The sequence below is a fragment of the Rhinolophus hipposideros genome (assembly GCF_964194185.1).
Source record: "Rhinolophus hipposideros genome assembly, chromosome: 11".
Taxonomy (NCBI): domain Eukaryota; kingdom Metazoa; phylum Chordata; class Mammalia; order Chiroptera; family Rhinolophidae; genus Rhinolophus; species Rhinolophus hipposideros.
The window spans coordinates 71,828,256-71,855,124 of NC_138057.1; the positions used below are offsets into that span (position 1 = coordinate 71,828,256).

At 48.8% G+C, this 26,869-nt stretch overlaps 1 protein-coding gene across 3 annotated transcripts in view; it reads right to left on the reverse strand.

Annotated features, from left to right (window-relative positions):
• GGTA1 (glycoprotein alpha-galactosyltransferase 1 (inactive)) overlaps nt 1-26,136 on the reverse strand; it is a 65,282-nt gene extending 39,146 nt beyond the window's left edge. The window contains exon 1 of one of the 3 annotated variants that reach the window (XM_081065267.1): nt 25,908-26,136. The gene's annotated coding sequence lies outside the window, so the exon portion shown is untranslated. Of the gene's footprint in view, nt 1-9,880; nt 10,120-13,260; nt 13,595-25,907 lie in introns of those variants that run through there. The other 2 variants (XM_081065268.1, XM_081065269.1) reach the window with 2 other exon arrangements.
• Nucleotides 26,137-26,869: the final 733 nt, after the last annotated feature.

The window sequence follows — 26,869 nt, forward strand, 5'->3', positions numbered from 1 at the left end:
CTAAGGAGTTGGACCCCCATAGAAGGAAGATGTGGACGGTTCTCCAACCAGAATAGGCCAGAAAAAGCAAAGGTCGTGTGGGTTGGGAAGTGCTTGCTGAGGCAGCCCAGGTGCAGGAAGACCCCTCATTGGGGTACTGGCGGATGTCTGCTTCCTGTGTCTCCAACCCAGCTGCCGTCGTGAATCTAGTGGTATGATTCCCCTATCTATGGCTCCGTGGGTGTTCCTTTTTGGCCTCACCATAGCCTGCGTTCTTGTGCAGAGAGCGGGACTAGAGTCCCTGCATGACACAGCCTCTCTTTCATCTTAGTGATACTCAGGGTCATTCACAGGTGGTCAGAGGACAGAGGCGGCTCTGGGAGCCTCAGTGACTTGCTCAAAATCAGCTGGTGGGTCCCATGCTGCTGTTTTATCCCCCCTAGCTGCCTCCAGCGGACACTCTACAAGTCAGTGGAATTAGAGGCTCCAGGCTGGTTAACCACAGCTCACCAGTGTGTAAAACTGGAAGGCAGAAAATTCAATTTCTAGAGTATCCAGCATGACCGTATTCCTTCCCTGACACGCTCTCATAATCAGACTCTGCAAACAAAGGAGCACACACACGTGTGGCCATTCCTTAACTGAGAGGCACAGAACATAGTAAATGAGCCTCGGGCCAAGTAGCTCTACTAATCAAAGGAGGTGGAAGGCTGCCCAGGTAACGAGCTTGGCACGGTGCCTGGCCAAGCTGACTAATCTTATTCCATGATCATTAAGGCCAACAGTCCAGTCCAACAATCCTTGGGTCTATTAGATAGCAGCATTCAGTACCTGTCACCCTAAGTCGGAGGATGACAGGGTCTCGGCCACCCTGGCTCTGCATCTCAGACCATTTCCTACTGGGAGGAATAAAGGTCAGGATCCTCACCCTGCTTATCCTGGGAGGGTGTGAAGATGAACTGTTCTTGGGAAAGGACCCTACAGACAAACACAGGCTGTCATTATTTTACCCATTGATAGATACGTTTAGGGCAGTCACAAAAGATATCCTTGCCAGTGCTTGCATGTGATAGAGCAATTTGGTTGGTTTCCTGCTCTCTGTTGGGGATCATCATCCCCACGTCTCGAGGTGGATGAGGGGCTGTAGAGTGTGATTACAAGCATACACTCTGGGGCCAGGCTGGCTGGGTTTGAGTGTCGGCTCTGCTTCTTATGCTGTGCCATCCTGGGCAACTTACTTAACTTTTCGGTGCCTCCATTTCTACATTGGTAGCCAGGAGCCAGATTACAGTGGGTCGAGGAATGAACCTGAGGTGAGTAAGTGATGTCAGTAAGCATCAGGGCCTCTTACTTTCCAGCACAGGAAGCGCTGGAGAGCGAGTGCCGGCTAGAGAGGCCCTGGAGAAAACAGGACAGAATTCCGAAGTATACTGCTGACAGTGGAAACACCTTGATGAGACAGAGCCCAGGAGAGAAAGGCTTTGGAGGTTCAGAGGAGGGAGAGGACAGGTGTTGAAAAGCAGCCCTGCAGGGGAGGATGGATGGGTGCCCCTAAGACAGGCAGAAGGTGTTTCCCCGTGTGCAAAAGGGAAGGAGACAGGATGGGTGGGTTGGTGGTCAGTTTGGGAGACAAAGTGGGAAGCTGACGAGTTCCAATCCAGAGCAGCTGAAGTATGGAGGACATAGTGGCTGGGACGTATGGGTGGCAGAGAAGCTGACGGGTTGTGCAGAAATATCTTATCACCAGGAGCCTTGAATCTGCACTGTGCAGAGGATTCTGCATTTCATCCTGAAGGTACCGGGGAATCCTTCAGGCGTTAGGCCAACGGAATTACATGATTTGTTTTTCAGAAGAATTGCGTGGCTGCAGGGTGGGAGAAGGAAAATCTCCAGCCAGGGAGACCAGCCAGGAGGCTGCTGGCCGATGTCCAGGTGAAAAAGTGGAGACCTGAACCCACGGATTGAGCTGGAAAACAAGGCAGCAGCCATTTGAGAGGAAGGGACATCCTGACATTCCTTGGGTTACAGGAAACCAATTCTCGTTCAAACTTGGCTTAAACGTCACCTTGTTGGTGAGATCTTCCTGGATTTAAAAAGACTTTCTTTCTGCAGTTTACTTACAAGTATTTACCTTTTAAATTTCCTTCTTCCTCTAACAGAATGTCAGTGCTATGGGCAGATACTTTTGTATGTTTTGTACCACGTGGAAGTGCTTAATACAGCACCTGGCACTCCTACATCTTTGTAGGCCAAATACATGGCACCAAAGCATTCGATAAATGTTAACTGTTTTAAAAATGGTTGGCAATAATACAATCAACAATAATAGGGAGCAATGGGATGAAGAGAGACGTGAGTCTAGTGCAGTGCTACTCGCTGTGTGGACTGTGAATGACCAAGCCATCAGCATCACCTGGGAGCAAGTTAGAAAACAGCATCAGAGCCGCCCAGCCCCAACATCGGTGGCCCAGGGCGGGCCCAGGAATCTGTGTCCGCCAAGGTCTCCTGGTGATCCTGACGCTTCCTAAAGTTTGCCAAGCTCTGTTCTGGGCTGGTTCCCAGATTTCTGGTTGAAGTAGGAGAGTGGATGGTCTTGCTGTTGACTAGAAAATGGACTGGGGAGAGCTGATGAGTTCCTTTCTAGACATGTTGAGTTGGAAGAACCTGCTAGAGCCAACTCAGCAATGGCGACCTAGAGAGAAAGCCCGAGTGGAGCCCAATATGGGAGTTACCAACGTGCATGCAGGAACTGGCAGGTCTGATACATGCAGATTGAGGGCAGGGTGTGGTGTCCTTAATGGGCACCACCCCGAAACCTGAGTGAGGGGGGCAGGGGAGAGAGGCAGGAGAACCAGCAACAAAAGGCGAAGGCAGCAAAGGCTGCCAGGATACCGGCGTGAGGGCTGGAAAGCTCCACTTGAAGTCTAGATTCTCAGCTCACTTCCACCCGCAGCATTCTCATCTGACCACCTCTGGCCCCACTTTCCTCTGGAAGAGAGAAGGAGGCCAGGGTGCAGCGGTCTGAGAACCCCAAGGAGTGCCAGGCAAACAGAGGTGTGGTCACATCGAGGTTCTGTTTTCGGTCCGGCCACCAACTCCTGGCAGCCCCCTGCTGTGCCTGGTTGATTCCCAACCTGCCCGCCTCTGCTGGATGGAAAGGTTGGCTAGTGTCTCTTACTCTGCACTGTATCCCAGTTCTGGGGTTCAGGGCAGCCCTCATGCCCAGCCACAGACGCTGGGCCAAGACCCCCTGCGTAGGAGCAGTCAATGCTTTCAGAGCTGTAGGCACGTGACAAGGCTGCGGAGAGCAGTGAATAGAGGAGATCCCAGCCTCTGGTGAAGGGAGGGCACGCTGGGTAGGGAGCCCCTCCCTCCCAGAGATATCCACTCTCAAGGGGCCACCTCCCAGGCCGAGCCTTGTTGTCCCCATGCGATCCCCTGGCTGGCCGATGGCACAGTCTTCCAGATGACATGAGAGGAATAAACAAGTCCCCCTCACCCACAGGAGTTCAAGTCCCTCAGGTGTGTACAGCAGGGGTTTTCTGTCAGTTTTCCCCATCCGGCCAGCCGAGCCTCCCTCCCAAAGGCAGTCACCCATGTACAGTATCCACGCTAGAGCACCTCTGCTTGAAGCCTAGTGATGAGGGACTCAGCACCTCCCTGGGCCCTCTGTTTCATCTGTGGACTACCCTGATTGTAAAACACATCTTTTCAGCATGGAGCTGAGCTCTGCTTCCCAGAAAGTTATTAATAATCATAAAGGCTACCATTCATTTACATACATCATCTCATTCAACCCTTACTGTAATCGGTGGTGATCCTCTCCATTTCCCAGATGGGACAACGGAGGCTCAGAGTTGAAGTAACACGGATGAGATCACCGCCGATAAGCTCTACCTATCCGTGTAGTCTTGCCTTCCCATTGAACCCAACAGCGAGCTGCTCAGAAATAGGGCCTCCTGAGTCTTTCCTCTCCAACCAAACACCATGTTCCCTGGCACACCTCAGGCAAGCTGTACCCACCAGCATTTACTCAGTACCTGGACGGTGTTGAGACTGGGACGGGTACAGAAAGGAATCATCCCCACTCCCTGCACTTTTCAAGTCAAAGTTGGGTGAAAGGAACACGTGTGCCCATGAATCCCAAATGCTGTCTACAGACCAGCTACTGCCATTGTGCTACCAGACTGGGCTTGGCATAGAGCTGGGGCGGCATAGTTGTCCACAGGAGGCGGTCACTGCTCCTCTCAACAGGGTCCCTTCTCCTGTTCTTTTGTTTTATCAGCCTCCGAGATTTGCTATTTGTGCCTTGCCTTTTCACAGCAACCCTTCCTTGGTATAGGTAGTTTCTCCCACTTTCCAGATATGGGAAATGGAGCTCTGGGAAGGCCTTGCAAAATCAGGGTGACCATACAAACTGCTGTCCCTAGAACAGCTCCACCTACGGTGGATCAATTCACAGGTTAATGATTTTACTGTCTCCTTTCACTCCCAAAGGTGCCCATATGGAGGATGAGTCTTAGGGTCACTCTTTGTAAGAATAGTTCAATAAAATAAAGAGGGTTCAATGAAGTCCGTCCACTTCAGGATCCCTTCCAGATTCTAGGATTCAGGGTTTGTGTTTACTACCTACTGATCCCTAAGGTACCCCTCTCCAGCCAGCATCCAGGTTAGGAGGAGTCTTTCCTGGGCTGCTCAGAGGGGGTGCAAGCCCATGCCCTTTGGATACATTCTGTCCCCCCCCTTTAGTGCCTTTGATGGGCATGTAGCACTCCCTGAGCCGCTGTGCAGGCCAGGAGGTATTCAAAGTCTAAGGACTGACTGGAAAAATCCTGAGGTTGCCTTGTCGTGGGTTTCTTTTTTCCCCTTCTACTAGATTTTCCTTCTAATAAGTTGACTTGAACATAGAAGGCCTTCCAAGAATTAATTTCTAAAGACGGTGTTCCATGAATCCTAGCCATAGGCTCAAAACAAAACTTTTAATTGAGTCCACCGTGCAGATGGCTTTTTCTCCACCTGTTCTTGAAATGAGACAGGCCTGGGTTCAAATCCTAGCCCTCCCCCACTTTCTGGCTGTGTGACCCTGGATAAATTATTTCATCCTCTCTGTGCCTCAGTTTACTCATCTGTGAAACAGGGATAATTATTCCTTACTCTTTGAGTTGTTGAAAGAATGACCAATAACATCTGTAAAGTTCCTGGTACCTAGTAGGTGCTTAGAAAAAGGCAACTTGTATTATTAGCACTGGTGTCTACGAAATAAGCACGGTTTCCACCTCATTATGGGGCAGGAGGTGTGTAGCGTAGAGATTAGAGCCTGCATTTGAGTGAGATAGGCCTGGGTGTTGATGAAATGCATGACCTTGGAAAAGTCACGTGAGCCTTCTGTGCTGTGGAAAATGAGAATAATAATGCCTTTCTCTCAGACCATCATAAATGAGATGGTCACATAAAGTACTTGGCATATGGCCTGATACTGGATCAAGTGCCCCATAAATGGTAGCTACTCAATTCCCAGTAATGATTTTTCCAGAACTCTCCACCTCACAGGCTCTGGCACCACCTGCTCTCTGTCCTCAAAGAGTCCACTATGTTCCTACATCCTAAAAAGAATCCTTTCTCCCGCCCACAGGAGCCCCTTCCACAGCCCGTGAGGCTGGATGGGCGCTGCTCTCACTGTGTGCAGAGGAGTCTGGGGACTCGTCCAAGGTGACTTAGTCGGGACTGGAGACAGGAATTTCTCCAGCCTCCTCTTGCCCCACAGGAAGTCTGCAAGTCACTGATTCAAAGTTGAAGGGAGTTATGAGTTCATTTGCTTATTCATTCATTAAATACATGTTTATTTAGTGCCCCTATTGGAACCTACCATGTGCCAAGCACTGTTTCGACTGCTAGGTCTACCAAGATTAGCCACTATGGCCTCCATTGGGAAGCTAAACCCGGGATCCAACTATCACGTCAACAAACGCATTCTGCAACTGAGGTGAATGCCCCATCACTGCAATGACAAAGGAACTCCAGGGACTTCTGGAGGACTCAGAGAGCCATCACACACGCCATCTTACCCATATGGCTGGAAGGACACCCTCACTACCCAGGTCACTCGCCTCTCAAGAGTGTCCTTAGTCTTCTAGGCAGCTTCATTTTACAGATGAGAAAACTGAGGCACCAAGGAAGGGAAATGACCTATCTAGGCCACACGGCAATGACATGAAGAGGCCAGGGCTGGCACCCAGGTGTCTGACATCCCTCCAGCACAAGTTGCCTCTTAACCACAACACAGGAAATCGATGAGCTCAGGGAAGGGGCTGGGTACAGTCTTCTTGCTGAGGTTCCTTATCTGGGTCCCCCTGAGAAAACCCCAGAAGCCTCTGCCAAGGATGGCCACATTACTTCTCTTCCCCACTCTCACGGCTCTTGAATGATTTGGGGATGCCATGGTGGGCTTTCCGATGTGGGCATAGAAATGCCACAGGAAAAAGGTGACCATCCTGTGTGCGCTGAAGTAAAGCATTCAATTCAGAAAGAACATCCCTCATAACATAAACATAAACATAAATGGACTGAAACTCCTAAATATGCGCCCCACTTAGGAAACATCACGCAGGTCTGTTATGAAGAATGTGGTTTGGAAACCCTGACTGGATCCCATTGCCTCGGTCTTCTTCATGTGTTTAGTTCCTCGAGCTCTCAGCAGGTATCACCTGTCCTCTTCGTGGCTACTGCATTCCTCACGGAGATGTTGGCAGCTCTAGGGACCTTTCTGTTCCTCCGCTTAGCACGTGGGGCTGAGAGGTGGCTCTGGGGGTTTTCCTCTCTGGGTGTGGTTTCTTGGGACTCACAATGGGAAGCCTGTTCTGTCTGTGAGACCCAGGTTGGCTACCACAGCACCCTGCTGAGTTGACAGTAGCACGCTAGGCGCAGAAGGGACTATACTAGCTGGGGTCATTAATGCTCTTTTCCCAAACATTTCCAGCTCTCCGCATTCACGGGAGGATTCCGTTTTTCTGGTCCCCTTGTGGTTGGGTAGGGCCATGTGATTAGTCTGACCAATACCAGCCCAAGCATTTCATTGCCAGTGCCAGGCCCTCTAGGGCTCTTTCTCTGTGCCATAGAGTACATTCAAGAAGGTCACTGCTCCATCAGCCTGGCTCCTTGAATGAGAAGAACAGCCCGCAGCTGACCCAAAGTGCTCATGTTAATTAGAGTAAGAAATAAATCTTTATGGGTTTGGCCCCAAAGATTTAGGGATTGTTTGTTACTGCAGCATAACATACTTCATCCTGACCGATACACTGCACATCTCACAGAGTAGGATAGTCTCTAGATATTAGTCTACCCTCTTCCCTTTAAAACCATTACTCTTCTCGTCATGAGATCCCTGAATGAGTAACGGATAGTGAAGTGGAGGCCAGAACATTTCTCCAATGTCCTGTAGAAACGTTTCCTCTTTAAGTCCCAAAGATGGGTGAACATTCAGCCAAATTTGGAAGGAGTAAGAAGGAAGTTGAGAGTGTTATTCTCTACAGCCTTCCTTTCATGTGAAATAAAGAACTAGGTCATTTGATAAGAGCACGTGGGGCTAGCAGCTTGAGAACCACCCAGGTTAGGAGCAGATGTCAGGAGCACTGGGGGAGGACACTGCCCACGGATGAGGACACGGGGTGCCAAGCAGCACTGTGACCCTGCTGGGGTTGTAACCGAGCCAACCACATTGTCCCATTCACCAGCCCAGGGACAGTGGCAGAGATGGCAACTCACTGGATTCATCTGCAGTTAGGACCTGACTGGTGAGGGGGATGGGCCAGAAAGTCAAGGATGGGGTGTGGTTTTAAATGCAATGAGGGACACATGATTTAAGTGGCTGACGGGAGGTGAAGGAGGCGGAGCTCACAGCATCCCTAATACGTGGATTCTACTATTACCCACATTTTACAGTGAAGGAAACTGGGTTTCAGAGAGGTGATCTCTTGCCTGCGCTCAGACAGCTATGGTAAGAGCCAGAACTAATCCAAGTCTAGCTGGCACAAAAGCTTAGCCACTGCATGGTATGCTTCCAGCTAGAAACCATTTCACGCCCTGGCCCTACATCAGGCTTCTCTCCTGTGCGTTTAATTACTGACATGTATATGTCTTATCTCCCATTCCAGACTTTGAACTCCCAATGAGCAGAAGTCTGTACTTTACATAATAATAGTAGTAGCAGCAGCAGCAAGTGCTAGTTTATTGAATGCTTACAACATACCCGCCCTGTTCTAAGCACTTTACATTCATTATTCAGTTCTCACGAAACTCTGTGCAGTAGGTACCGAGATCATGCCCATTTTCCAGATGAGGAAGCATCTCAGTTTGAGCTGAAATTCAGTTCCTAATATTAATGTTTTAATAATGATAGTTCAATATGACTCATTTCCTCTATAATCCTATTTATTTCCTTTTCTTCCTTCGAAGCACTTTTCTCCCTGGGAAACATTCTCAGCCAGGGGTCTGTCTATAGGCTTCCTCAGATGCCAAAGGAGTCCACAGCACAGCAAAGGTTAGGAAACCCCGTGGAGGCAGGTGCCATGGTTCCAGACGCAGGATTCTGTCCCGTCTGTGCCACAGAACCAAGAGTTCCCGGCTGGTACAGGATGAGGGACCCTATCCCATCTTCCCAAGGGCGGGGAGTGATTACCAGCTACCTTAGTCCATCCACACATCATAAATACATAAATATCATGAAAACTTTGCCTTTAGCAGTGGGAGCCCATGTATGACATTTGTCATAATACACAAGTCACTTGTTTCCCTAATTAAAAAAGTTTTTCACCTGCACTGTGCTAATTATAAAAGCATCAGTTCTTGATCCCAACTTGGGATAACAAGAGGCTTGCGGCAGCTGCCTCTGGATATGATGCTTGCTGGCCCCCACTCCAGACTCTGCATCCTTGAGAGCCGATTGGCTGACCCCACCCCCACCCCCAGACGTGCTCTCTTGGCATCGGCACACTGTCTCCATCCAGGTGGTGCTCACATAGTATGTCCTATGGCATATGCTGAAGTTGTATCAGGTAAATTCCAGGCATACAGAGAGAGCACGGAATCCCAAACCAGGCAGAGTCCTTTGGATTTTAGACAACCTGGCCTATTGTAGGACTCAAGGATAGGTAGCCGGGGCCAGTGCTCCCTGCCCAGACCAGACAGCTGCCCTCCTTGCCAGCTGGCCAGCGCCAAGACCTGAGCCTCAAGACACCCAGGTGCCAGTCTTGGCACTGCCTCAATAGGCTGTATGACCTCCTGTAAGTTGTTGACTATCTGAGCCTCAGCTTTCTTATCCTCTCAATATGGGGCTCTACTAGATCCAAGACCGGTTAATAAACAGCCACAAAGCTGTGTGTCTGGCACCATGGGGGACTGCAGAGGTTACATAAGCTCTCTAAGAAGCTAACATTCTAGTTGGGGAGCCTGGCCTGGAAGCAATCACCTCTTACACACAACGGAAAGAAAGAAGAATGAGTGGAGATGGAAGTCCCGTGTTGTGTCCTGGGGCCACAAAGGAGGGAGGCAGCCATCCTGCACAGGGCTATGCAGCCAGGCTTCAAAGAAGAGGCTATGTTTGAACAGGGCCTCAAAGGGTGAGGAGTCGCATGGGTGGGGAAGGAAGGGCATCCCGGGGTCGAAGGACAAGCACCTGCAAATGTCGGGAGCTGGAATGGCAAGCACCCCACAGAGCCCAGTGTGGACTGTGGAGCTGGGGGCTCCAGTCCTGATGTCTCCCCACATCCACTGCTTTGGACCCAGAAGGAAGAGTCCTAGGAACCTGTATTTTTAACAAGTTCCCTAAGCGATTAAGACCTGCTGGCAGGAGGTGCTTTGTGTTGAGGAAAAAAGAGAATGAATGAATACAAAAATGAACTCTGACCTCCGGGAAGTCACTTCCTCTTTCAAGATGTCTACCCTTCTTTAAAGTAACGGTGCTGGATCAGCTTGGGGTTTTCAAACTGTGTTCCGGAGAATCCCAGAATCTCCCCGAAGTCCCTCAGAGAGGAGATGGGAAGGTAAAGAGTTTCTGAGCTCTGGTCCATACTTCTTTAGACCTTCTCTCCTTCTATCTGCTTGCTGTTCTGTATTGTGCTTCCATCTGCTATTTTGTTTGTAGTCAAGTTCCCTTGACTACAAAGAACTTTTAAAACCACTGACTTGGATGACCCCGAAGAATCCCTAAGGAGAAATTTTTTAATTCCTTGAGCGCAGGAACCTGTTTTTGTTGACTATTTCTCAAACAAGTATGAACAGAGCATGAGGCTGTTCACCAAATGCAAGTTATTTGTCATCATAATTTAAAATATTTTGCTGTGGTCCATAAATCAATGAGTGGAGAAAGAAAAGTGGCATGGCAATGCAATGGAATATTACGCAACCTTTGAAAAAACAATGGGGGCGGCCGGTTGGCTCAGTTGGTTAGAATGCAGTGTTCATAACACCAAGGTCACCGGTTGGATTCCCACATGGGTCAGTGAGCTGCGCCCTCCACAACTAGAGGGAAAACAATGACTTGACTTGGAGCTGATGGGTCCTGGAAAAACACACTGTTCCCCAATGTTCCCCAGTAAAAATTTAAAAGAAAAGAAAAAAACAATGTTTTTGAAGAATAGTCAATAAAATGGGAAACGAAGTGAGAAAGTCAGCTACAACATTGTACACAGGCTATGATCGCGACTATGGATGTTACACATCAAAATTACTGGACAAGGATGGCAGTTCCTCCAAAAATAAAACATAGAATTACCATATGACCCAGCAGTCCTACTGCTGGGTATATATCCAAAAGTATTAAAAGGAGAAATTCGAAAAGGTGTTTGTACACCCATGTCCAAGCAGCATTATTCGCAACAGCCAAAAAAGGTGGAAACAACTCAATGTCCACTAATGAATGAATGGATAAACCAAATGTAGTCTATACATACAATGGGATATTATTCAGCCTTAGAGAAGAAGGAAATTCTGACATATGCTACAACTTGGAAGAATCTTGAAGGTGAAGTAAGCCAGATACAAAAGGACAAATCCTGTATAATTCTACTTAGATAAGTTACCTAGTGTAGTCAAATTCATAGAGTCAGGAAAGTATTGCAAGTGGTAAATTTTATGTTATATATATTTCACCACACACACACACACACACACACACACACACACACACACACACACACAATACTAGCCAGAACTAGATTCATGTGGTAATAGTGGTGAATTCTATGCAATGAGATTGTGGCAGAATGATCACTTCATCCTTGCTCCTTCTCTGCATTTTCCAAATGTTCTACAATGAGAATGTATATATTACTTTTGAAACTAGACAAAAAACCCCAACTATTTAATTAAATAAATCTGGTGGTTCTCTGGCACTTTCCAAAACTGCATTATTGTCTTTTATGTAAATGTAAGCAATACTTTCTGTACTTAATAAAAGGAGCCAAGTTCAAGGAGGCCAACTAAAGTACACATCAAACTGCTCAGTCAAACTAAAGGACAGGCAGGACAGAGCGGTCCTCCTTTCTAAGACTAGTTGTTCTCATCTATATTTAAATATATTTCAAATAAGACGGCACCAAAATAAATCCTCTAATGAGCCTCCCAAGAAGATGTCTGGCTTGGAAAAGCTCAAACGCAAATTGAAGAGAGAAAGAAAACTGCAGAAAAGTGGGGAACAGCCAATGTTTTTTTAGGACATTAACTCACTGAAGCTGGAAAAGTGACTTTGTCAGTGAATTTCTATCCTTTGGTTTCTGGGAAATGTTCTTGTGTAGAACGAATTCAAAACCCAGAAGGGGCCCACTATTTCTATTCACTGCAAATCCATTTCTTCCAATACTTCCCACCGATTCCTAAGTGTCTTGGTGGTGCACTGGAGCGCATTGGAAAGTACCAAGTATACTTTGGATTATAGTAAAACGGGGGTGGAGAGAGGATCCGTCAGACCTGGGGCTCAGGGACGGCCCTGGAGAACTGGAGGGAGCCCAGCATCCCATTGCCGGAGCTCCAGCTTGGCAGGCACAGGAAGTCTGTATGAAATCTTAGAGCAGGAAGGTGGGCTCCACTTCACAGATGAAGAAACAGAGGCTCTAAGAGGCTAGTTGTCATATTCAAGGTCACAGGTAGGAAACAGCCAATTTTAAGGTTTTCTAAAATTTCCTTGGCCTGGGGTGGGGAGATGTTCCAGTAATTCCAGCTCTGCCACTAACTCCTTAGTTTAGGTAGTTGTTTATCTCTAGTCTCTTTCCTTTAAAAATGTTCTAAAGGAAGGGGTTGGAGAGAAGAAATATTCTTTGAGGCACTAGTTAGGTTTCCAATCTCTTTGGTTTTCTCATCTATAAAATGAGGCACTTCCTGCCTGAAGACCTTTGCACATGCTCTTTCCTCTGCCTGGGACACCTTCCCAACTCCCACACCCACACCCGCCTCCTTGTTCTTCAGATTTCAGTCTCGGGGTCATTTCCTAAGGGAATCTTCCCCACATTATCCTTATTCTCCTTGGTAGCACCCTCTTCTTTCCCTTATCTAGACACATATGTGTGATTCTTTGATTAACAAAATCCATGGCATTTGTTGTATGTTGATTGAATAAATGAGTTCTCTTCAGGGCTCTGCCAGAGGCCAGCTCTATGTTCCTCAGAAAGTACCCTCCCATCACCACCCACCTCCACCCAGTTCTGAGGTTCTTATCTAGGCAACATGGGGAGGCAGGATGGAGCACCTAATTAGATTTCTGCCAGCTCTGTCTATGATTTTATCATCTCAATAAACAAATTAGTAAAAAAAAGTAAACAACCCAAATCAAAACCAAAACCACTGTGATTCCAGCACACTAGGTGAGCAGACAGGTTCTGACATGCTCGGGGCCTCAGTTTCCCTACCTACAAAATGAAACACTTAAGCACAATTTTCTAGGCTCTTTCCACCTCCAACAACTGTAATTCCTGTAAGAAGGCCTCTGTCCTCCCGTTGCCCTTCACCACCAGGTCTTCCTCTCTCAGTCCAGGCACACAAACAGGAAATGTGACATCCAGAAGTGAGAGTAACAGCCAGTTTCTCTGCAGCATGGGCGGGCTGATGGGAGAACAAAGAGTTTCTGAACTTGGCCACTAATACCAGGACTCCATGCCCAAGACCTCTCTCAAATGTTGTGACAGGAGGACACTGTTCATACCGGCTGGGCCTCCCACGCCACCTCCATCTTGCTGTATTCACAGGGGGCCCTACAGCGTAGAACCAGCAGATTGGCAGTGTCGGGGATGTTACCTTGTGACTGTTAACACTGAAGCTTGGGGGCCGGCCCGGTGGCTCAGATGGTTAGAGCTCCATGCTCCTAACTCCGAAGGCTGCTGGTTCGATTCCCAAATGGGCCAGTGGGCTCTCAACCACAGGGTTGCCGGTTCAACTCCTCGAGTCCTGCAAGGGATGGTGGGCTGCGCCCCCTGCAACTAAGATTGAACACGGCACCTTGAGCTGAGCTGCCACTGAGCTCCCGGATGGCTCAGTTGGTTGGAGAGTGTCCTCTCAGCCACAAGGTTGCCGGTTCGACTCCCAGAAGGAATGGTGGGCTGTGTCCCCTGCAACTAGCAACGGCGACTGTACCTGGAGCTGAGCTGTGCTCTCCACAACTAAGATTGAAAGGACAACAACTTGACTTGGAACAACTTGACTTGGAAAAAAGTCCTGGAAGTACACACTGTTCCCCAACAAAGTCCTGTTCCCCTTCTCCAATAAAATCTTAAAAACACACACACAAAAAAAACACACTGAAGCTTGACCAAAGGTGGTTAAGACCCCAACACAGAGCCGAGCCAAAGGTGGAGAGCAGGACTTCTGAGCTCCAGCCAGGCCTTGGGTGACCTTATGGAAGCCGCCATCCCTCCCTGGACCTGGGTTTCCCCAGCCGTTGAGTAAGGGAGCTAAATTTGAGGCTCTGCCAGCTTTCTGCTCGCTCTGATCTGATGTTTTCTTTCTGAAAGCACCATCTCCTTGCCCGTGTCTGAGTCCCAAATTTCTTCTTGACCACGAAGTCCTGGGAGATTTCTTCATCTTTCAGTGCCTCGGTTTCCTCATTTGTAAGACTGAAGTTTCTGAATAATGAATAGGTAGGGCTCCTGTAAAGCTTTCGGTGCCTCAGTTTTCTCATTTGTAAGAATAATGAACAGGTAGGGCTCCTGGAAAGCTCCCAGAAATGCATCTGGAGTGAGTGAATGCCCAGTAAGCTGCCCCACGTGAGCTGTTATTAATATTACTCTGGTTTCTCACTAAATATTTTTTTTCTGTTGATACATCTCTTGATGTATCTAAAAGATTCTAAAAGATTCTCCTGTTGTTCTGTTCTATGTTTGTATGAAGCTCATACAAACATTTGCCAGCATTTGCATTTGCCAGCTCTTTTCCCGAGATCTATCATATAGATATGTATGTAAAAAATGTAAAATATATGATTAGATATAATATCCTGCGTATATTTAAATATAATATATACATATTTCTCAGTAAAAAAAAAAAAAGATTACTCTGGTTTCCGCACCATGTCCCTTTCTCAGTTTGCCTACCTGTAGAAGGTCAAGTAGAGCCCAAAGAGCCCTGCTGGCCCTGCCCAAGTGCCATCCCTCAGAGAAAACAAATCTGAACCTCAGTTTGAGCCAAGCACGGCAGGAAATGCAAACTGTAGAGGGAAAGGCAGAAACTGCTATGATGCTGCCCCAGGTTTCCGGGCCCCAGAAGGCCTCCAGCTGTACCCAGGTTCAGTACTGGAGGGAGGGTTCTGGCCCATCCCCAGCTTGCCCTGGAGGGGATCTTTTCGAAAGGAAAGCAATGAGACACAGAAGATGCCCAGCCTAGGTTTATCTCTGTTCCTACCTCGGCCCTGAACCGTGAGGGTAAAAAGGAGGCTGGACTCAGTCACCTCATCCCCCAACAGATGATTCTGGTAAGAGTGTTGGCCATTTTAATGGCAGTGTGGTGGCACAGCCTTCCTCTGCCCCTCACCTCCACTCTGATTGCAAAGGGAGGGGACTCAAATACCTGCTCAGCCAGGCCAGCTGCTGTGAGAATGAAAGGAGCCCTAGTGACGTCCCAGGGCGGTGGCTTCAGAGACAGATGCTATTGTTTGCTCCTCCATGAGGAGGCACAGAAACCAATAGTGATTTATTTTTGTGGTGTTTTACCAAAGTATGAGTCCACAGAGGATTAGAAATCAAGGAAGGACTGGTCTACCACACTGTCCTAAGAAGCACTGTTCTGCCCTCAGGTGCCAACTCCATTTGGCTCTGGTGGGCTCTGTGTTCAAGGTAGAGTTGTGAGCCCCAATCTTACTGAAACGACTCCCCCACGCAGACCTCCCTTCTTGACCCTATAGTATGTCAGCCAGTAGCAGATACATCAGACCTCACAATGTTTCCTGCCACTGAATAGGCAGGGAAGGCCTGGCTCTCTCTCAGCACAGCCCAGAATGCTGGGCAGGCACCAGGCACAGACCAGGCTTGGATGATCAGGGAAGCCATTCTGCATTCAGTGTTACAAAGCTGTCCACAGAGGAAAAAGATAAAACCTAAGAACCGGGGTACTCGCTCCGCCCCTCAAAGATGCTCCAGCGAGAATCCGTTTGGCCGCATTGTGTGGAAGGGAGGTCTTTACCAGGTATAGAGAGTTCTTCTAACTGAGGAGAACTTTGGCTGATCTCTGCTCAAACCCTTTTATTTTACAGATGAAGAAAGAGGTTCAGAAAAAAGTGCATCTTATCGCAGAGGTCAGGACTTGAACTCTTGAAGGCTCCTTGCTCTACCTACATTCATTCAATCCATGGTCAAGGAGGGCTTACTACTACCCTGTTTCCCCGAAAATAAGCCCTAGCCGGACCATCAGCTATAATGCGTCTTTTGGAGCAAAAATTAAGATAAGACCCAGTCTTATATTATGTTATATTATTATATTATTATATACCTGGTCTTATATTAAAATAAGATCGGGTCTTTTATTAATTTTTCTCCAAAAGACGCATTAGAGCTGATGGTCCGGCTAGGGCTTATTTTGGGGGAAACACGGTATGTGCATGGAGTGTTCTAAGCACTGAGGATTTGGTGGTGAACCAAACAGGGAAGTGCTCTCACAGAGCTCGCATTTTAGTTGGTAAATAAATAAAATTAATAATTACAATTAAATAATTAATTAAGGAAATAATTGTAGGTGGTGAGAAGGGTTATAGAGCAAATAAAAGACGTTGACATGCTAAAAGTAGACTGGGGTGGGGTGCAGGACTGCTCTTTGGGGATGGCCTATTTGTGCTGGCATCTCTCTGGGGTCCCCAAGGACCTCCCAAGCCAGTAGTATGCTGGAGTTGGCTCCTGCTGGCTTGCAAAAGCCGATTGTTAAATTCTCAGGAATTTGGCAAGCAAGTTGTTAAACACAGCCATTATTAAAAATTAAATTATCTACACTTACAACTAAATGAATTATATTAAGAACAACGGTAATCATCAAAACTCGTCGCTTCCTATTTGTTTTACTACGTGGTGTATGCTTGAGGTTACTGAAATCTATTGTATCTAGACAGAGTGGAAAATGACTAACTGTATGCGCCCAGTTCCTCAAGTGGTGACTCAAAACTGGTTATGGTGGAAATAGTTATATGACGGAAAGTGGCAACCACCACACATCAGGGCTTCCATTTTTCGAAGAGCCGGTTGTGAAAATTTTACCAGCACACCATGGCCTCCAGCTCTAATCCAGCCCTTCTGTGTTTATGGGAATCTGTGCTCTTCCCGTAATAGGGTGTGGTGGTGCAGCCCAACTATCCTGAGGACTTGTGTGGGGCTGGAGTCTCCAGTCACGTGGTCGTGAACTTTCTTCTTCCTTTTTTTAGTGCTTCCCCGCAAGGGGAAGCAAGCCTGAGATCTCTAAACAGCTATGTCTGTTCCTGCAAAAGAACTGCTGTTTCACACTATCAAGGGTCTGTAAGATGGTGATTCATTTGTTTGTTTATTTTTGACAAATGACATCCTACTGTAAGTGCCCCAAGGAGGTAAAAATTTAAAGGAACCCTAAAGAGAATCTTTTTATAAATGTGTACGGTCACTTCTGAATTCCTCTAGATTTTCACATGTTGGGTTTCCTTCCTTTGAGGGCATAACTGTTCTGACAGCAGCTGAGTGAAGTTGCTCTTACTTCTACTACCAATAATAACAGTAACTGCCATTTAATAGCACCACATGTCAGGCACTAGACAGTTGGTGTAGACTAAAATCTACACCAACCCATTTTACACATGAGAATGTTGAGGTACAGAGGTTCAATAACTTGGCCAAGCCTGCCCCTCTGTAAGGTCCTCAGAAGACTTTTCTCTCCTGCAGCTGCGGCCCTGTGACTCTCAGACCTGTAGGATTCTGTGGCACTGCAGGATCCCCCATCTCTGGTGGCTTGGGTAGGCTTTGTGACTGTGAGCTTGGTGGCAAGAACCCTCTCCCATCACCAGACCAAAGCAAACCAGGTGCACCTGGAATTCAGGAGTGACGCCCACCCGGCCAGTTAGAGGCTTTGCATGTTAAAGAGGTGGCGTAAAGGTTTGGATGCTGGTGAAATGTTACAGTAGCTGCAGCGGCAAGTGGAAAGATCTAGAATTAGCTCCTGTGCAAGTCCCTGGCTGTGTGGTCGATTGCCCAACCTCTACTGGCTCTGGCCAGCTTGGTTTTCCCGCCGCCGCAGGCATACTGTGAGCAACAAAAAAAGCCTTCCAATGCATGCCCTCTCTGCCTCAGTGAACTAGAATCCCCATCTGTTGCTCGCAACCATGATTTCTGACCAGAAACCCAACATATGAAAACACAGAGGACTTCAGAAGTGACCATATACATTTATAAAGATATTCTCGGGGCACATGGTTGACTCAGTTGGTTAGAGTGCAAGCTCTGGGCAATGGGGCTGCCGGTTCGATTCCCACATGGGCCAGCGAGCTGCACGCTCTGCAACTAGAATGAAGTCAATGAGCTGCCGCTCAGCTCCCGGGTGGCCAGATGGCTCAGTTGGTTGGAGGGTGTCCTCTCAACCACAAGGTTCCTGGTTCAACTCCCACAAGGGATGGTGGGCTGCGCCCCCTGCAACTAACAACTGGACCTGGAGCTGAGCTGCGCCCTCCACAACTAAGACTGAAAGGACAACAACTTGAAGTTGAACGTCACCCTCCACAACTAAGATTGAAAGGACAACTACTTGACTTGGAAAAAGGCCTGGAAGTACACACTATTCCCCAATAAAGTCCCCTTTCTCAATAAAATCTTTTTTTTTTTTTAAAAAAGGATATTCTCTGTGGGGTTCCTTTAAATTTTTATCTCTTCAGGGTACTTACAATAGGATTTGTTGAAAAGAAACAAACAAACGAACCATGACTTCTCTATTTTCACAGCTTCTCATGTGTTACTCAATATACTAACCCCAAATGTTTACTGAGCATTTTCCTGCCAGGGAATGACTTTCTAAGCACTCATTTAAATTTGTACACAGGAATATTAATTCTCCTTCCCTTTGCACAGCTCTGGCTAACGTGCAAAAATAGAATTTGCTATACAAAATACAGTCTGTAGACAACCACAGATTTAGTCAACCAAGAGCAAACCCAGACTGTCAGTCCCTGCTCTCAAGGAGCATATCCCCCTTAAAGCAAACCCTGTCCCCGATTTTGAAAGGTGTCCTGACTTTCCCCACCGGTGCCAGACAAGTCCTCTCAGGAACAGCTGGCCGGCCACTTGAGGACTCCTGGTTTCCCTGAGGGAGGAGGGAAGAGGGCAGCTGTGCTTCTGCACACGGACACTGCCAACGCCAATGTCACCCCTCTGGGCAGCTGGCCCATTGCCCCAGGTCTGTTCCCTCCTCTGCTCCTCTGCGTCTCTCCAGCCACCAGGGCCGTCTGGATTCTGGAACAGACCGGAATGTCAGAATGATAGGTTTTCCCAGCCTCTTCTTTCTGCCTGAAGCTTCCCCCTTCATCCTCTAACTCCTATAGGGGTCAGTTTAAAGGTCACTTCCCCAGGAAAGCCCTCCATGACCACCTCAGGCCCACGGTCCCTCCCGGCTCTCGCTGTACAGTTGATGTTTAATGACTGTCTCCCAAGCTGAATCCTGGCTTCCACGTGGGCCTGGACTGTGTCTCCGTGCACCACTGCATCTCAGGTATTTAGCACAGCATAGAAGCAGCTGCTCAGTAAACTCTGGACATGTTGCTAAGTGACTGAGTGAATGCATGATGGCTCAGGAAGTGTTGAATGAATATCTGATTCATACAAGAGTCTCTGGAACAGGTGCCTCTTTGAGAACCACAGTTCCTAGTGCCCGAACTGGCAAGTGGGGGCCAAACACGTGGGGGAAGCCTTTGGGCACCACAGCAGCTTTTCCCTTCTAGGTTTGTAGTTTGAATGTTCATTTCCTATGGGATTGCACTTGTTTAACGGCAGGCGTTGCTCAGCGAGAAGTTTGCTAGATCACAGCCTAATGCCATTTTGCTGATGGGGAAACTGAGGCTCCAACAGGTCCCACCGCTGGCAGCACCAGCACCGTGGGACAAAAGCAGCTCACTTTCAGCCCGGAGCTCTTTTCAGTGTTCCACCCCGACACAGGGGCCAAGTCAGGGCATTTGAAGCAAGGCTCCCAACCAGGATGGAATCAAACACTTTTATCAAGAACTAATCACAAGACCTGCCCTTTCTCTCAGCAGCCTCTTCTCTTCCAGCTGCTGCTTTTCACTCTCTCTGGCTGACTTCTGTCTGAGCAGCACCAGGCAGGGGTCCTCTCCTGGGCTGGGCATGGATCTGGGCCCCAGCAACTTTTCCGCAGCTGCCCCCAGCACCCCTCCACCTCCACTCCCCTGCACCCTGCCCAAGTCTCCAAGCCACATTACGTGTGGCATCAGAACGGGGCTTTCATTGGCCAAATTAAAACTCTAAGCCTCAGTTTCCCCACATGTAAAATGGGGGATAATTCCTAGTTTGCAGACCTCACAGGGCTCTTGTGAGGCTCAAGCGAGATGGATCTATGACCTCACTTTTCAAACTGTTGGCTCGTGTAGAGAATGCTAATAATAACAATAATTCTATAATTATTTTTTTGTCTCTCTCAGGGTCTTCCTGTGAACCTAGAGCCAGTTGGTCACTCCCAGGGCCCCTCTCTCTACCCAACCTCTCCACACCATTCAACCCTCTGACCACATCCTCCTAGAAACACTCTCTTCTTCCTCTGACTTGCCAGACGTGTTCTCTCCGGGCTCTCCTCCTCCATCTCAGATCACTCCATCTCGCAGTCCATGCTTTTCCCTGCCATTCACATCTGCCAAGGACACGTGGCTTTAGAAAGGTGCCACAGGAAGCACATACCCACCACCCAACTCCCCTGTGAATGCTTGCATGGGGTTTCCTGGGTGCTCAAAAGCGTGAGCACCAAGCCTCAGATGCGTACCTGCTGTCATCACCACCTCTCCTCTATCTGGCAACAGAAAATTAGCACAATGACCAAAGGAGCCGAGTCTGGGCAAGTCCCGCAGCTGGGTCTGGATGGCACGTAGCCAAACCCAGGGTCTGGAAAAGCTGAACAGATCAGCTCTGTGGCTAGAGATTTAGAAGACATATTTTGATTTCCTCTTTTCAGAACTGAAAGACTTTTAGAAATAATTCTGGATTAAGTATACTAAATGATGACCCCTTTGCTTTCAGTCCATGGATGAAATCTACATCACTCTCTGACTTTCCAAACTAACCCACCTGGCCTCCCGCTCTCAAGAGGGAAGGTAAAGCTCCTGTCAGTAGTCCTCTCAGCCTAGGCTAAAGGTGAGGTGATTTGTCCCTGGTCTGACGGCCATTAAGGATGCAAACTCAGGCAGTGTGGCCTCCAGAGGCCTCACTTACCCACCAGAGTGCGTCAAGTAGAGAGCGCTATGGTATCGAGCAGTGACCTCTGGCTCCAGCAGCTCACAATGGAGGACGGAAGAAGTGATGACATGCAACAAAATTTAACAGGGGCCGGGTACTGCAGGATGCCCCAGGAGCTGGGGGAGGCAGGAAGTGCCTAGTTCATGGGAGGCACGATGAAGAGATTGGCTTCACAAAGCCAATCTGGGTCTTGAAGGTTGAGGAGGAGTCTATAGGTCGTTTTGGGGAGGAGGTGGGTAGGGCCTTCCAAGCATGGGAGAAAGCCCAGAGACATCAAACCAGGAGAGGGTTTCATGAATTGCAGTAGTTCCCAGAGGATGGAGCAGAAATTCTAAGGATATGGTGACCAGGGTGATGAGAAGTTCAGGGAGCAGTTCACGCTAAGACTTACGGTGTCACCTAAAGGAATATATGCTTTATCCTGAGGTCAGAGGGGAGCTTTGGAAAGACTGAAAAACATAGTTTGGTGTCTGGAAAGAAGACTTAGGCTATGGTGACAAGATGTATCGGAGGATATAAGACTGGAGCAGAGAATAGAGAGGGAATAGAGCAGGGGTCCGGGCTGGAGAGGAGTGTATCTCAACTAAGCAGGGGCAGTGGGAATGGAAGTGAAAGGACTATTTGGAGAGTTGGCAAGGAGGTAGGTCATAAATTTGATGGGGGTCATAAATTTGAACTAGGTCATAAATTTGATGGGGGCGGGGGACTGACTCCCAGACAGAGGGACCATATGTGCAAAGATATAGAAATTTGAAAGGGCACTGCCATGCTTGAGGAGAGGAGAACAACTGTACCAAAGACTAGGCTGTGTAATGGGGATTAGTTTGGAGAGATAAGTGGGGACCTTATCAGGGAGCTATTAACAAATATCTGCGGTTAATTGGATTATTGTTCCCAAGTCTTATTCCTTATCAATAAGAAGAGTATACATTTCTGCCCCATTGATTTTGGACTTGGTCAAATGACTGGCTTTGACCAGTGGAATGTGGGTAAAAGTGATGATGCGCCAGTTTAAAGTAAAAGCTTAAAGAGGCAACACGTCATCTCTCTTCCTCCAGCTCTCACCACAAAAGCAACATGTATCAGATAGAAGCAGCTCCTTCAGCCCGGGTACTAGAATGAGAAGGCATGACCAGAATGGAGCAGATCTTCTGTCTGGCTGGCACCTGGAGCAGAGCCACAAAAGTTGAGCAGGTGCAACTGCCCTATAGCTGTCATATAATGAATAATGAATAAACCTTTGTGGTCATCAGTTAAGACTGGGGGTGGGGGGCCAGCCCAGTGGCTCAGGTGGTTGGAGCTCCGAGCTCCTAACTTCAAAGGCTGCCGGTTTGATTCCCACATGGGCCAGTGGGCTCTCAACCACAAGGTTGCCGGTTCAACTCCTGGACTCCCCCCAAGGGATGGTGGGCAGCGCCCCCTGTAACTAAGATTAAATATGGCACCTTGAGCTGAGCTCCTGGATGGCTCAGTTGGTTGGAGCGCATCCTCTCAACTACAAGGTTGCTGGTTCGACTCCTGCAAGGGATGGTGGGCTGCACCCCCTGCAACTAGCAACAGCAACTGGACCTGGAGCTGAGTTGCGCCCTCCACAACTAAGACTGAAAGGACAACAACTTGAAGCCGAACAGCATCCTCCACAACTAAGATTGAAAGGACAACAACTTGACTTGGAAAAAAGTCCTGGAAGTACATACTGTTCCACGATAAAGTCCTGTTCCCCTTCTTTAAAAAAAAAAAAAAAAAAGACTGGGGGTGGGGCTTGTTTGTTATACAGCATAGCTGCAGCAGAAGCCAACTGATACACACTATATGAAATAAGGAGTAGATGCTGAAGAATGTTACACATCATGATTAGGAGTTGTGCATACAAAGAATTTCGTAGTTGATGAACTTTCTCATCTTCATTCACTCACATCCAGTCTCAGAGGTGGAGACATCCATCCTTCTTTCAAAGTCAACCCTCCCCATTCTCTCCTGTTCCTCTAGCACCTTGCTCTATCGGCCATCCATTTCCTCTCCTACACTGTATATTTTCCCTAAGCCTGTATCTCACTTGTCTTCTCCATCCTAAAATTCTTTCCTTCCTGCTCTCTTCTTACAACTACAGCTCATTCTTTCTCCTGATATTCTCAAACAAACTTCTTGAAAAAGTTAACTACTCTCACCATCTCTCCTTTTTTCTGTCACCTACCAGCAATCTAGCTTCTCTGCCCTCCATTCCACCAAAACGGCTCTCTGTATATCTCAGACCTTATTTTCCTAGACTACTCCATATCAGTTAGCGTGGAACTAAATTCATCATCTTCTCCACCCTGAACATTCTTCCTCACATATTCTTTTAGCTAGTGGTACCATCATTTATCCAGTGACCCATGACAGAGAGCCAACATGAGATAATGAATTATTTTCCAGACTTGAGTTGGTAGTTCCTTTGAGACATCCAAGAAGAGATGCCTGTAGGCAGGTAAACATATTAGTTTGGGACCCAAAACACAGATCTGAACAGGAGATAAAGATGTTTTTTTACAGAGGTACCATTTAAAGCCATGAGTCTGGATGAACTTGACTACTTTACAGAGTACAAGTACCAGGTCTTTAAATCTCAGACGACACATAAGATAGTTCTCCTGAGCCAGAAATCCCTATTCCCAAGGTCACAATTTCAACCACCATTTGGTTCCTTCCTTCCCAGGTCATGGTTCTTAGTGGCCTTCGTACCACCATCTTAGTTCATATTCTGCCCCCTGCTTGTGTTATCTTCTCCAACAACTCTTAAAATTCCATCATAAAACAGAAAGTATAATATACTACTTAATACCCAGGCACTAAAATGGCTAAAACCAAAGACTGACAACAGCAAATCTCGTCAAGGATGTAGAATCATCACAAGTCTTGTACACTGAGGTGGGAATATAAAATGGTATACACCCTGTGACCCAACAATTTCACTCCTAGGTGAAAACAAATGTCCACAAATAATTCTATAATGACAGCCCAAACTGAGAAAACCCAAATGTACACTAACAAGAGAATAAGTACGCAATTGTGGTATAGCCGTGCAATGGAATACTACTCAGCAATAAACAGAACCAGCTACGCGTACACACAACACAGATGAATTTTAAAAACACTATGTCCAATGAAATGAGCCAGACGTCAAAGAGACATACAGTATGATTCCCTTTATGTGAAGTCCAAGAGCAGGCAGAATTCATCAATGGTGATAAAATCAGAATATGGTTGTCTAGAAGGGCAGAAGGAAAATGATTTGGAAATGGGAACTTTCTAGGATGATGCAAATTTTATATTTTATTTTGGGTGGTGGTTACGCAGCTGTAAACATCTGTCAAAACTTGTTGAACCGAACACTTAAGGTTTGTGGATTTTATTGTACATAAATTATACTTTAAAATTAGAAAAAGATTTTTAAAGTATCTGTAACAGAAACACTAAAAATAAAACACAGGGCAGAAAATACATTCATTTCCAGTAAAATTACATTTATACTGTGAATGCACCTATGTAAGTGCCCAGTGCCCCACTTAATACTGCCTCCCTTTCAGTCATTCTCCCCGTACCTTGTCACCATCTGAAAGAAGGGGGGAGGGGGAATTCAGACCCTGTCCCCTAGGCTTCCCTCCCCCACCATATTGGCCCTTCAGCCAGGATCCTAGCCACAGTTTGAAATCTCCTGGCCCAGGTTAAACCAGAGGGACATTTTCACTCTTTCTGCTCTGCCTTATTCAGTTATTAAGCACCTGTTACTTGTAACAATAACTGGGACCTGCACCTGCCCCCCATCTGATAGGGGAGGCAAAGTACACCCAGAGAAAGCACCAAACAAGATAGAAAGTGCTTAGTACAGCTGAAGAAGCACAGGACTAAACAGAATAACCATATCCTATTACCTCCTCCCCAAACCCAAACACAGGAGCCCCTCCACTCTTCCTTACTCAGTGCGGTATCCTTTTTCCTAGTTTTGGAAACTGAGGCTCTCTCTGGGAAAGCTTCTCCCACCTAAATAGGAGGCAAGGCTAGAGCTCCCATCCTCCCATCCTCCCATCCTCCCTGCATCTCCTGCCTCCTGAGACACACCTATTTCCAGGTGAATGAAGGAAGCAACGAGGCCTGCTCCGGAGACAGAGGGCAAAAGACAAGCGAAGCCACAGACAGCCGCCAGGGTCAGGGCTCCTCCCTGGGGGAAGCGCCGCGCGGACACTCTCCGAGCGGTTTTCCTGGTCCTCGCCGGCCAGCGGGAAGATTGGGGAATCTCAAGCCGCTCTACTTTCCCCGCGCGCTGACGTTTTTTTCATTTTACTCTCTTGGACGCCTTTCAAGAGTTTGTGCAATCATTCTGTTTAGCTGTTTTCTGCCATTTTCAAACGTGGGGTGATGTCCCTCTCGGGTGGGAACGGGGTGATCTTGAGGGGAGCCTTTCACCACCTATCACCCCAACGCAGCAGGCCCTTTTGCTGCCAAAGTTACAAAGTCCCAAACTTTCCGCATGCCGGGTTTTTGGCTTGGCCCTCCGCTCTGCGAGCTCTCCGACCGAGTCTCCTCCCGCACCCCTGAGCTCAGGAGCTCCTGCGCGCCCCTCACTCTACCCGCCCAGGCTCCCCCTTCCCAGACGCACCCTCTTCCCTTCTTGCCCCACACGCGGAGTCCTTCTCCGCTTCCAGACTTCCTCGGTGGTCCTAACCGAGCCCCCTGAGCCTCCCCTCTCCCGCCCCCACCCCGCGGACCCGGTGCGGAGACCTCGGCCCGCCGCCCCTCAGACCCGAGTCTGGAGGGCTGGGCAGAGGCAGGGGCAGGGACAGGATGGGGACAGGGATGGAGTCTCCGATTTGGGAGGCAGAGACGAGAACAAAAGCAGGGACACAGGGCACACTCCGGGCAGGGCCAGAGCGGTGGCCCGCTCCTCTCCCCCGCAGCTTCAGCCCGCAGCCCCTAGGCCCGGACCCGGGGGAGGCTCGGGCGGCGCCCCGCGGGACCCACCTGATCCGCAGCAGCCGGGCTCGCTCAGGGCTGGACTTCGCCTCCGCTCCCGGCCTCCGCGGCGCCCTCGGCCGCCGGGACTGCGGTCGCGCCGCTCCGCCCGAGCCCGGCGGGGTGTGCCTCCTGCGCTCCGGCCGGCTGCCGGGCGCTCCACCGGGGGAGCGGGCAGAGCGCGGCGGGCAGGGGCGCGAGTGAGCGGCGAGCGCTCGGCAGCAGGCGGCGCGCTCCCGGCTCCGCGCTGCCCGCGGCTGTTTATGCAAAGCGGGGCCCGCCCCGGACGGGGACCGCCGGGAGGCTGGCCGCGCCCCGGCGCGGGTGCGGGTGCGGGTGCGTGCGTGTGGTGGCCGGGAGGCCGGGAGGCCGAGGGGGGTTTGTTTCATGTCACTCAAGTAGAAAAAAGCCTGAAACCAGCAAAAAAAAAAAAAAAGAAAAGAAAATCCCTGGTGACGGTGGCTGGGCCTCTTGGCCATCTCCGGCCTGCACGTGGTGGGCTGGGGGAGGGGACCGGGAGTCCGAGGGTGGAGTGGGGTCTGTCACCCTGCACTGCGGGGAGGGGCCTCGGGCCCTGGCGCACCGCCCCACGCGGGGGCAGTGCTCCGAGCGCCCGGGAGGTCCGCGCTGCCATTGGTTTCCTGGGGAAGGAAGAGCGCAGATGTCGCCAGCGACTGGCCGGCGGGTTCCAGCGGCTCTCGCCAGAACCCCCAAGTCCTGAGCTCCGGAAGTGAGGGGCTGATCCTTGAACACCTTGTGCGGGTCCTGCCCGTGCTTGTTCCCAGACTTAGTGATCTTCGAGCCCAGAGGGTCTCAAACGGGGCTCTCCACATGGCCGGGGGTTCTCCACTAGAATTGTTTACAAGGGAACAACAACAACAACAGATCTAACTCAGAGTTGGTGCTGCTGCGCCGGTATGACGGCGATTCACCTCTGGTGAGCTGATGTCCGCACATCCGGCTGCCCTGGC